The following is a 13,313-nucleotide window of genomic DNA, read 5'->3' as shown; positions in this document are numbered from 1 at the left end:
CTTCAGGCCCCCCCAAAATTGTTAACTGATACAAATAGATTCCCACATCTAATTTGACATAATCTGCATTGTGACAACTGTACTAGCACAATAGAGTGGACTCTGGCCTTAGACAGGACACTGTGAGTTCCAAAGAGTTCGGCTACCCTTGTGTGGGAGACCCAGATGCCCAAAGATCATCGCACAGAGTGAAAACAATCTGTTACTATGTGAAAATTGAATCTTTCTATAAGATAGACGAAAGATATCTCTGCCTCCATCAGTATTTGAACCTGCAGAAGCTCAAATGTTTTCTTGCTTCTTTTTCTTCACTAAGATCCCGCTGTCTGATAAACCTAATTCTTTCAGTCAGCATCTTTATTTCTGTTTTTGTAACTTTGTCGTTAAAAGTCATGTAGAACTATCAAATGATGTCACAAGCTCATTTGAGAAATGCCTGAAAAACCACCCAAACTTTACTTTCTGTGTCTGGTTTATTCGTTGGGCCCATTGTGTACTGTTCAGGATTTTATGATTCCATGTGTTTTCTGTCTCCTTCCTTCCAGGTCGGTTTTGCATGTTTATCACTATTTTGCCTGAATAACAACAAACCTAATGACTAAGTTTTAGTGCCCAATTACAATTCAGTATTATATATTCTTCTTTTTATGTGCCTAATATGAAAACAAACATTTCTCATTTTTTTTTAATGGTGAAATTTCCTCCATTTAATAGTACTGTTGCCCAACTATAGGGAAAAAAAAAATCAAATTTTAAAACAGATTTAATTGTTTTTTCATTTACATATCTGTGAAAGAAATTTCAGTGTCAACTGCAATTAAGTATTTTCTCTCTTCTCAAAATGCACTGATCTCATTAACAGATAAACAAGACATTTTCTTTTTTATATAAATACCTTTGGCTATGTTTGGAAAAGATCTCTTAGAGTGTAACCAAGGAAGGATTTAGAGAACTGTACTTTAGGTCCTTTATTGGAGAACTATCTGAATGATTTTTACTGATACAGAAAAGGGCATTCCATGGAGTATAGAATTAGATGAACAAAAGCGTGAAACGAGAGAGATACATGGGAAGAAGTGAATACTCCAAGTTATCGAATCTATAACATAAATCTAAGGGGAATAGTGGAAGTTAAAGTTTGAAAGTTATGTTTTGGATAGATTAAGATTCATTTTAAATAATAAAACCAATAGTAATGGTAGCGAACAATTGTTAAGCACTTATTATCAGCCTAGTACTAAGGAATCTAAGAGTTTCTCAGATACTAATCCATATAAGCCTTACAATAACCAAAAGAAATAAGTATTTTGACCCATTTACAGATTATAAAATAAAAAAAAAAGAGAGAGAGAGAGAGAGAGAGAGATGTCCAGTAACTTGTCAATGGTCTGATGGCCAGTGAGGGAGAGCTAAGCTTTTATTTGAGACCACCTGATTCTAGAGGAAGCGTTTATTTGTGTCCCATTCGCTATTTGAATCCCAGACTTGAAAAAAACTGGATGCTATTCAGAGAGGAGTCTGCAAAGATGTTGTGTTGGTTGTGTTTTTGGTTTTGTTTTTTGTCAACAGAGTGTTATTGCAGTTGTCAGGCTTTGTGGCAATAAGAGCCTTGTGGAGAATGGCAATGAAGGGATTACTATTAGAGAATTAAAAAAAAAAAAAAGGAAAGTATTAGAATTCTAAATGTAGCAATAAAAGATAAAGTAGTTATCCAGGATGGTTCCGAAATCTTCAAACTGAATGATTGGGAAAAGATTTCTCCCCCCGCCCCCCCATTATACTACTACTGAAGTTCATGTGCTTGAAGACTTTATTCATTTTAAAGATTTTATTTATTTATTTATTTGAGAGAGAGAGAGCCAGATTGGAGGAACAGAGAGAGAGGGACTACCAGGGCCCGATCTCATCACCCTGAAATCATGACCTGAGCCAAAAACAAGTGTAGTTGCTCAACCAGCTGAGCCCCCAGGGCGCACAGAAGGGAATACATTTTGATTGGAAAACTAATAACCATACTACATGTTGGCAAATTGAATTTAAATAAAATATATTTTTAAAAGGAAAACTAATAACCAACTAGGAATACCCTTGAAAGTACATTTCAATAAGATGGAGAGAGATAAAATACTATGCCTAAAATATATATCAAAAGTACGAATTTTTTTACAGTCTCACGATGAATTGTGAGACTGTAAAATGTGTACGTTATTAAATTAAGATTTTTGGAAGTGAAAAGTTGATATAAGGAAGGGTGATAACTAAAAATACAAGTAGGTTGGAGTTATTTTTCGATAGGAAAGATTTGATCAAATGCATATGACCATTAATCACTTAAAAAAATGTTGTTTTAAATGCCATAATTAAAATTGTCCCTGTGTCTTCACTATTTCTGTGAATTGGCGACCAGATGTTCCCAGGATGAGATTTACTTGTGTCTCTCTGTGAAAGAATAAACAAGAAGCTATATATTATTTTAGAAAATTCAGTTTCACAGTTATAAAGTAAATTTAATGTTAGCCTATGATCATTATCTGCCTTATTTTTTCTTTTTTAAAATGTGTGCGGAAAATTTTTCTATGCTTTTCTATAGGTACCTCGCTTTTGCTGTTGATAGTACTTGAGGCTTGAGATTTGGGACAGAATCATTTCTTTGAGCAGCTCCTTTTACCATTTTTTTCTTTCACAATTACCCTTACTTAGTATTGCGTTATGAGCTCCAAAACACCCCGGTAATCATTTGATTGCAAAATATTTTGTTACATTTTGAAGATTTGGGGTGATGGAATACAAACTATTTCCAGATATGTGAAGGATAAACCCTAGTAGCTTTGCTGGGCTCTGTGAAGAGACACAGGTGCACTTTCTTTTGTATGCCCCAAACCCAGTCCTTTCTGCCCAGCTCACCAAAATTAATGAAGACTCCTCTGTTTTCCACGGGCTTCTACTGTCAAGTGGCATATTAATTCATATTTATAGACGTTTGACTTCAGTAGTCTCCTCTAAAAATTTTAAGAAGCTCTCTGTTGTGGCCATAATGATGTTCACTAACTTTAAAAGGTTTTTTTGTTTTGTTTTTACGTTGAAACCCTGCCTACAGTTTTTGCTTCATGTCATTCAATGATTGTCAGCTTCTCCATACACCATTTTCCCCAGGTCCTTGTGCTTTGACACATTCTATTTTCCCTCTGGAATGTTCTCTCAGATACAAAACCACAGCCCAACACATGAGGTTGGCCATCTTTTATCATTAATCAACATTCAACTAATTTTTCCTTGAATAAGGAGCCTTTCCAGACAAAGACAGATATACATTCTTCTTGTTAACTTCTAGATTTTTATACAGGATTGCTGTTTTTAAAATGCCTTGTAAAAAAAATTGCCTCGACCATTGGATTGCTAAATCTTTTAAGAGCAGAATCCATGTGTATTCATTTTAGTCTCAAGTCCCAACATTTTGTTTGGAGCAAAGTAAACACCCGTAAGTACTTATAGACTACATCAATGAATCAACAAGTGGAACATCCTAAAGCTAAGAAAGCAAGTTTTTTTTTGTTGGTTTTTGTTTTTCTCTTTAGTTATCTAGATAGATATCCTCCTGACTTACAAAATCAATATAATTATAATAATCTCTTAAAGCCAAAGCAAATAATCAAAACCCCCCAAACCTCACCATTTTCACTCCTAATCATCATCTTGCAAAATTCCGAAATTTCCATGTACTTTTTATTCTGTTCTTAACTCTATTTGTCCTTTTAATATTTTTTCTGATCGATCACTTTTTCTTTAAAACCTCCTTAAGCCTCAAAGTGCCTGGCTGGCATCCAACTCTTGATTTTGGCTCAAGTCATGATCTCAGGGTCCTGGGATGGAGAGCCCTGCAGTGGGAAGTGTGCTTGAAATTCTCCTCCTCCCCTTCTCTCTGCCCTTCCCCCACTCGCAAGTGTGTGTGCATGTGTGCATGCTCTCTCAAATAAGTACATAAATCTTTAAAAAAAAAAACAACTCCTTGAGCCTCATGTTTCACTAACACCAACTATTGATTTCACCAGTATATTTTTTCCAATGGTCTGTTGCATTTAATTTACAATATATGTAAAAAATTAAGTAAATATGAGGTAATTAAACATGAGCATAAATGGAGATCCATTGTTATACATGATTATAGGCAGGGACAGGAGATTATTGATAGTACAAGATAACTATGGCTACAGGCAATTTATCTGACTTTCCTTTAAGGTTTGGCAGTTTCAGTGTAACAATTATTACATGTTTGGTATTTTTACTTATCATCATTATTGCATAAGTTATTTTCAGATTGTTTTCTTAGACAATTATTTTTCTGTGCCCTTGTGGCAACTGAATAGCTCAAATACTTCTTTTGGAATAAGACAAAATTTTGACGTTTTGTATGAGAACTTTGTTAAACATGCAGGTAGGTTTGTACATTTCTCATGTTTTAAAAATGATATAGATACTTACATATAAACACATATTGTTGATATTATTTAAATAGGATCTATAACTGGCACCAGCAAAGATTGTCTAAAATTTGAACTTTTTCCTAGATTTTTGGGATATTTTTCACAAATAGTAAGCATATAACATGACTTTTATTTTATTTATTATGTGGGTATTTACCGTAATTAAGATGAACCCTGTTTAAGCACAAAGTGTAAAGTCATGAGATGTAATATAACTGTTTAAGGACCCAAATCTTGTCATTTACCTTGTACATAATTAATTTTTAACAAGCATGATATAATCTTATTTCCACAATTTAGCATTTTTGTTATTTTTTTAAAGGTGAGTTTGGTTCACTTCCTATCAGTTTTTAAAGATTTTATTTATTCATTTGAGAGAGAGAGAGAGAAAGAGAGAGAGAGAGAGAGATTGAGAGCATAAGTGGGGGGGGCGGGGAGGCAAGGAGCAGAGGGAGAGGGAGAAGCAGGCTCTTTGTTGAGCAAGGAGCCCAAGGGTAGATCCTGAGATCCTGAGCTGAGCCAAAGGCAGACGTTTAACAGACTGACCCACCAGGGGCCCCGCCTATCAGTTTTCAAAGCTTTAATTATCTGGTGATAGGTTAGATTGCAAGAGCTAGAGGGAGGTTTAATGAGTTTCTGGAGATAACTAAAATTAAAATGTATACATACCTTTAGATTTTAGAATAAATGATTTAAAATTATATTTATTATGCAAAAGAAGAAAGAACATTTTATCTAATATGCTATATCTATCTCACAAAAACAAAGATTTCATTCAAAATCAAGGTTAAAATTTAATCACGACACAAAGAAATAATTCAAATGACAACCTTGCATTCATGTATGACATTAAATTCATTAAATATGAATTTGTATTGTAGATAACTGAATTTCATTTCTTGTCTTTTGAATTTTATATATATATATATATATTACTTTCTTCCTTTGAATTTTAAATCTTAATTTAAATTTTAAGAAATTTTGATGTCTTAATTTTAAATCATTTTAGATGGAAATACATATAAAATTATATGAATTCTAGTGTTATAAGATAATTAGAAAATATAATGCAACATTTTTCTAGAAAACACTGTAATATTTGCCTCACTGGTAACTAGTGTCATCTGCTGTGCCATGAAGCAGATGTCTTGGGATGGGGTTGCCAGGTTTAGCAAATAAAAGACATGACACCTAAATACTGCATGGGTCATATGTACACCAACGAGTATTTCATTATTTATTTGAAATTCAAATATAACTGGGCATTCTGTTATTTTCTCTTCCAACCCCTCACTGAGCCTGAAATTCCTGTTTTTAATCTGCTATTTGTTGTGACATAGAAGCAACTGAATTATGTTAGGGGAAATCAGAACATTAAGAATCTTAAATAAACAGCCATGTTTTTACACATAGTTTTTAAATCATGTGTATTGTGTGTGTCTTTCTTGAAAATAAACTTGTATAAATTGTGTTATAAGTATCTTATTTACCAATCCAGAAGATTTTCCACTTATTTTCATGGTTTAATTATCTAAAGTCTTACTTAAATTATTTTGAAATTGTATCCCTATTTAACTAGGTTATTAGTGGTTAAGAGATTAGACACATGGCTATATATTTTTTAAATTAAGGTCTTATGTATTTACTTTTTAAGCTTTTCCTATCTTTGCTGGAATGTGGGCTTAGTTTTCATATAAAAGACAAAGTGGCGCGCATCACTAGCAGTTGATCTGAACTCACCGTACAATGATATTTGTGGCAGATAGATCTATATGCATAAGATCTTTATACCTGTAGGAATGACCAATCCCATTCAGGCATTTTTCTTGCTTTCTGCTTTGAAAATTACTGCTAATTTCAATATTGCAGGGAAATAACTAATTTGATCTTCTAATGTTGTTTTGAAGAAAACTAGTTGAAATACGAGTGTCTAAATGTCAGTAAATATTATTGCTCATTAGTCTCAAAGAAAAAGAACCATTTATTCTTTAAAGGAAAATATGGATATTTTGTGAGAATTTTAGATACACAAAATAATGGTATTTGTCTAACTTAAATGAAAGTATTCTTTGTCATTATTAAAGTGAGATAATTGAGTGGATTGTCTTCAAAAGAAATTTCAAGAGTACTTCTTTACTGCGCATGTAAAAATGTGATTTTCAAATAGTTTTGGAACAAATCAGTGTTCATATTTAATGGATTATGACAAAGGATTCCAGGAAAATTTTCAATGTTATCATAAACATAGAGGGCAATATATGTCAGAGTTCCATTGCCCGACTACATATCAAAATAGAGTGGAAGCACTTAAAAATGAATTCAGTCTCCAAACTTGATTTTAAGATACCAGTGAGTTGAGGTAAGGTGTTTTTGTTCATCAAAAGCGCTTGATGGAACGACTAGCGTGGGCTGGACAGGGTTATGTCCTATTATTTCCCCACTTCATGGAAAATTTATTAAGCTTCCAAGGCATAGTTTCCCACATTTCTAGCTGAGTTTGAGATAGATTCCTTGAATCTATAAAATTTTATACAATGCTTTGTCATAGTAGATTTTTATTTTTTTCACAAATACTTTAACTTAAAAGTGTAATGTCTTTAGCATTTAAAAACATATTTAGCATATTGACAACTCTTGGGTTTAGATGGAAAAATTATGCACGATTACTAAGTTTTTAGCTATCTTGCATAAATCAATTTAGATAATGATAATAATCAAGGTGTATTGTCTAATTAAAGGAGCTGATACACTATCATTGGTTTTTTGCTATAGAGTTCAAAGCACTCTTAATTAATCTAATTAATTAGAGTTAAAGATTTTTAAGCCAAACAAAATTGGGTTACTATAATTGTACATCTACCCTGTCAAAAATATTAGTGGTAGCTGACATGGTTGCAGTAACCCACAGAGTAGTGTGAAGGTGATTTTAAGTTACACGTCACACATACACACAAACACATGCAAATATATAGAAATCTCTAGAAGCCTATGAGTCCTCTATCAAGAAGGAACCCGGGACATTTCAAGAGGATTCATTTTCTCATACAAAGCTACATAAGGGTCATGGTAAACTGTCACAGTTGTGGAATGTACTTCTGGACAAATAGAAGCTCCTATTTTCAAGGTTGTTAAGTCTTTTAATTAATAACAAAGTTTGGCTTGAAAATAAACATTGAACAATACATTCTGAACTGTTCACCGATAGTAAATTCAGGGCTTTGCAAGTGCATCAACTTTACTTGATCTTAGGGGGCTCATTCCAGCTCACAAAATAAATTTTTTCTTTGCATATACCACTCTTAGTGAGAAAATTAGCTCTAATTCATGTATAATCCATAGCCTCAAATCAGTATACAGTGTTGTTTTGTTTTTTTGGGTGTTTTTTTTTTTTTTCTTTTTTTTAATTCATGAAAGACACAGAGAGTGAGAGAGACATAGGCAGAGGGAGAAGCAGGCTTCCTGCAGGGAGCCAGATGTGGGACTTGATCCTAGGGCCCCAGGATCACACCCTGGGCCAAAGACAGACACTCAACCCCTGAGCCTCCCAGGTGTCCCAGTAAAAGGTCTTTATCACAACTAATATGTAGAAATATTGGTTGCATTAGATTCTTAGGGGAGATGGCGGCTAGTGTTAAGTAACAAAAATTCAACCGAGTGCATTTTAAAGACCTAACTGGCCTTATTAAATGATTCACCAATCGGGCAGCATCGCATCCAGCAAACACTGGGGCCCTCTGAGGAATTTTACAAAATGGAAGGTTTTATAGAAGGAAGGTGGGGCAAGAAAGTTATTAGCAAAAGGAAAGGACTGTTCCAGGCAAGGCTGCTTCTCCTTAGGGGGATAAAAAAGGGGTCTTATGCAGATTACCTCATCTTCCTTTGGGGAAGGGACAGGGCCCTTGTGTCTGACTCACTGGAGCTAATTGCTAATCAGAAAGTTACCTTCTGACTGACTGACTGACTGACTGACTACATCTCTGGGGGTGGTTGAAACTGCATTTAGATTAGGTAGGTAAGCGGCTCCAGTTGAGGAATTTGGTCTAAGTGATGTCATTTTGAAAGATGAAAAGGACAGGCAGTGATTTTCTTTGTAATAGTAGTTAAGGGTGCTAAATTTGCTAGAGTTAAAATGTCTATGAAAAGGACGCGCTCAACATGCTTGTCCATTTACTCATTTCACTGATGCAAATTTCTATACCACAAAACTACGGTTGCCAATTCCTTATGTCTTCAAATACCCACGAATGTATCTTTTAACAAGCAGCTATTAATTGCAAATTACGTTGTAAGCATAACATACACATATAGCCCAAACTGAACATTTTGGCTTTAATAGGTATTTCTTGCATGAATGTTCTCAAGCATTGTTTGAGTCATTTATTTCACAAAGTTTTCTTTCTAAAAGACTAATCAAGTTGGAACCACTTTCTCCAGATGAACTCTTAATTTCTAGATATATTCTCTAACCCCTTAACTCTGTCAAGATAGAATAAGAAGCAGACTGTCTGATGAAAGGAAAAACAGAAATTTAGTGTGAGGATGTTGTGAATATTATGAAATAAATGTAAGAACTCAAGTTTAGCCAAGTTCTTACAGCCGCTCTAAGCTAGTATATTCGGACAAAAGAAATATTAACAGAAGGTTTTCAGTCTTTTTATAATTCATGATGTTATCCATTTTTTCATTGAATATATCTTAAAATTTAAAATCTTGTCAGTTTTATGAAAAGGAAAACATTTGCAATATGAACAATGTACAATTATATTTTAAAATATAAAAGCAAAATTTTTTGGGTTTTTTTGTTTCTTTTTAAAAATAAATTTATTTTTTATTGGTGTTCAATTTGACAACATACAGAATAACACCCAGTGCTCATCCCGTCAAGTGCCCCCCTCAGTGCCTGTCACCCATTCACCCCCACCCCTCACCCTCCTCCCTTTCCACCACCCCTATAAAAGCAAATTTAATACTGTTCAAGAGGGAAGATAAGAGACAAATCAAGCAGCGACCCACTTTTAATAGTTAACTGCTGCTATGCTCATTTCTAGACTTTACGGTTAAGACAGAAAAAAAAAATAGCCAGGTTTTTAAAAAGAATCCTCAAAAATGGCTCAAGAATAAGATAGAGGGAAGTTAAAAGAATTGATTATTCAACTGGACAGATCTCTAATGGAGGCTTGCTTTTAAACGATCTTTCAGTTTATGATATGCTTTTTACTCTGGGAACAGAGGGCAGGTGTTTCTGCCTTGTATAAGGGGTAATGGGCTTTAACTCTCCTCTGCTAGATTCACTTTACATATAAAGAAGTGTCCTGACCCTGAGGCTCATTAAATATTTGAATGTGCTCTGGAGTAGGTTACTGATCTCAGCCTCTGGAAGTTTTTCACTGCAGTGGAGTCTCAATCATCTGGGATATTGGAAGGTTTTCTTTCTTTCAGTCACAAAAATAGGTTAGATCGCTCCACACCTTTCTTTTTCGTTCCTTTCTTTCTTCTTTCTTCTTTTTAAAGATTTTATTTATTTGAGATCAGAGAGAATGAAAGAGAAAGCATGGTGGGGGGTGATTGGGCAGAGGAAGAGGAGAATCAGGTTCCCTGCTCAGCAGGGATCATGACCTGAGCAGAAGGCAGACGCTTAACAGACTGAGCCACCTCGGTGCCCCTGTTTATTGATTTCTTTAGCTTCTGTGGTTCACATACTGTCATAAAATAGAAAGGGTATTTTGCTTCCTGTTAGGCAGGTATAGAAATGTGAATATTCAAGTCATTGAATTGCCATTTTAATATATCATAACAAATTACTTTTCACCAAGCTAATTGTACTATTATTATGCATGGTATAAATAGGATATCAGGACTGGCATTTTTACAATTCTCTTTGCAACATACATGCTTATAGTCATTGATCAGAATTTGTAAATGCTCCAAAGTTTAATATCATACTTAGGACAAATTATCAAGGGCAGTAACAGGATGCCACATATAAGGAAAGATATTTAACCTGGAACTTTCATTAAAACAATGTATGTTTAAGTATATGCATGTATATATATATATATATATATATATATATATATATTTTAAGATTTTATTTATTTATTCATGAGAGACACAGAAAGAGAGAGGCAGAGACACAGGCAGAGGGAGAAGCAGGCTCCATGCAGGGAGCCCAATGTGGGACTTGATTCCAGGACTCTGGGATCTTGCCCTGAGCCTAAGGCAAATGCTCAACTGCTGAGCCACCCAGGCATCCCTGCATATGTATATGTTAAATACATACATACATATATATGGTAAATTGTAAAAAAGTAAATATTTGAATATCTCTTTTCCATTAAGAGTGGTTTTTACATCTTTGGTTCAGACAATAAATTTCTTAAATATGAGATTTCTATGACTTATTCTGAAGAATAAATGCAGTGAATGAATAGGTAGAAGTAGGGACACCTAGGTGGCTCAGAGGTATTTGCCTCTCTCTCTGTGTCTCTCATGAATAAATAAAGTATTTTAGAAAAAGAATAAGTAGAAGTAAAAAGAAACACTAACAGTCCTTTTCCTATTATTTTAGATTTGACTGAAAAAAAAAATCTTTTATCTATACCAAGTGACCAATTCCCTACATATGCTGATGAATAGCTAGGGGGAAAATATATTTGTGAATTGAAAAGAAAAATCAGAAAATTTTCAAGTATGCTTTCATAATTCCCAGACGTATGTAGAATACATCATAAAGCATAGAGATTCGATGTATATGACCCATTCTCTCTAGCCCGAAATGCTTCAGCAAGCGCATAGCCATAACAGTTAATGCTGTGGAATAACTGTCCTTGGCACTGACTCTTAAATGTAATAACATTGCTATATGTGTGTGTGTGTGTGTGTGTGTGTGTGTATTTATACATATATAATATACATATATTTGTGTGCTACTTGTTCAGCATTAACCCAGACAGGCCTCAAAGATAATGAGTATTCAGTATTCAAACTCAGCTCTTAAAAGCCTTGAAACAAAATGTATGTGGCTATAACTTTAGTAATAATATTTATTTTCTCTAGTTTGTCTGGCAATACTTCACATTTGGGAAATTTGCTTCAGAAATGGAGGAAATCTTTCCTCCTGATTCCACTTTGTTCTGACCGGTAACCATAGCCCTTATCACTTGTCCTATTCAGATGGGCATTCCTGAGTTAACAGATAGGTAGGAGGAGGTAATTTAATAAAAGAGGATTATATTATTCATACAACAGCTGGAATAGGTGCGCTTTAAATAAAGGCAGCACACATGCAACTCTAAGCAGTAATGAAAATATGCATTTAAAAAATATGCCTTTTAAGCTTATGTTTAGATTTAAGATAGCAAGTATAATGTGTGCTCAATTTCTGTTTTCTTAAAAGTCTAAACTATTTTAATAATACAATTTCTTTTTCTATTTTGACTAAAACAAATGAACGCATAAGATCCATGCTAATAGCTTTTCCCATAAGTAGTCTTTTAACCTAATTAGAAATATTTTGCTGATTTAAATATGTATCAGGTTGACTAATTTCCACATTGTACAAAGATGCAGCTTTTCAGTATGTGAATTTTTACACAAAATAAGTTACTTTATAGGTTGAAGATAGGTCAGTCTTGAGTTTCTTTTGTCCTTGTCCTTGAACTACTAAAAAGATGTTTCCTATAAGTCAGTACTTTGAGAAAAAGCTTCATCCTGGAAGTAATATCGCTAACATATTTTGAGAAAACTAATATTGTTTATAGGGTGTTAATATTTCCTGAGTTTTCCATGAAAGCACAGGATTATGTCTTATGCAATTATTAATAGAGTTCCCTTTTACTCACATAATTGTTCAGTTTGGACAATAAATTATTTGATCACTGTAATTACTTGCCCAATTCATTTTATGAACTTGAATTTCTGTGGTGCTTAATTATTCTAATTTACTGAAGAATTTTAAATTCTGAGTGGTATAAGCAAAATATATTCAAATCAGATATACTCAAGTTTATCATGAAACAGTATTTGAATTCAACAGCATAGGAAGATAGGATTTAATTATTTAAAAAGGGCAGTATTACTACCAGGTAAGTTATAACTACCAGGTAGTTTTGTGTTGTAGCTAACTTGTTTTATAATTCATGATACTATATAATATTACAAAACAAAATATGTTTTGATTGTTTTCAATACTAGTTACTATACAGAACAGGTATATAATCATTGTCACTTTATTTCTGTCAATGACGGTACCTGACTTTTACAATTTTAATTGACGTGTCTGCTAAACAGTAGCCTAGGGAAGCAATGTTTGATAGTCTGGTTCACAAAATGAGCTTCTGAAGAAAAATAAGTGAGAGAACTAGGGAAAGAATTAGGAAAAATATATAACCAAATAACCCACTTGAAATAAATGGAAATACCATAGAGGAGGAATTGAACTGACCACTATATTCTTACATTTGTGTAAAGGAACCCCAAAAAGAAACAAAAAAATCCAACTATTCACCAGATTGAAATAATTCAGTTATGCTATTTAGAGTAGTTCCTAATTCTTAATTGCCTCTCTCTCTCTATATATATATATGTATATTATATATCATATATATAATTTTTATTACAATTGATTTTATACAACCAAATTACCTTTTATCAAAATTGAACACAATTTTCAGTACATATTTATTATATATCTATTATGTGCCAGATTCTGACTGAGGGAATGCAGTTTCTGTTCTCATTGTGCTCATTGCCAAATATAAAGATTATGGATAGGTGGGAATAAATATCCATTATTATCATAAATAAATAAAATACTTAAAATCATAAAATCTA

At 33.4% G+C, this 13,313-nt stretch overlaps 1 protein-coding gene across 2 annotated transcripts in view; it reads left to right on the top strand.

Annotated features, from left to right (window-relative positions):
• The window catches only part of PCDH10 (protocadherin 10), a 60,769-nt gene that overhangs the window by 26,389 nt on the left and 21,067 nt on the right, over positions 1 to 13,313 (top strand). The window lies entirely within an intron of this gene.

The sequence above is a fragment of the Vulpes vulpes genome, chromosome 4 (genome assembly GCF_048418805.1).
Source record: "Vulpes vulpes isolate BD-2025 chromosome 4, VulVul3, whole genome shotgun sequence".
In the NCBI taxonomy this organism is placed as follows: Eukaryota; Metazoa; Chordata; class Mammalia; order Carnivora; family Canidae; genus Vulpes; species Vulpes vulpes.
This window is presented reverse-complemented; position numbering and strand designations above follow the sequence as displayed.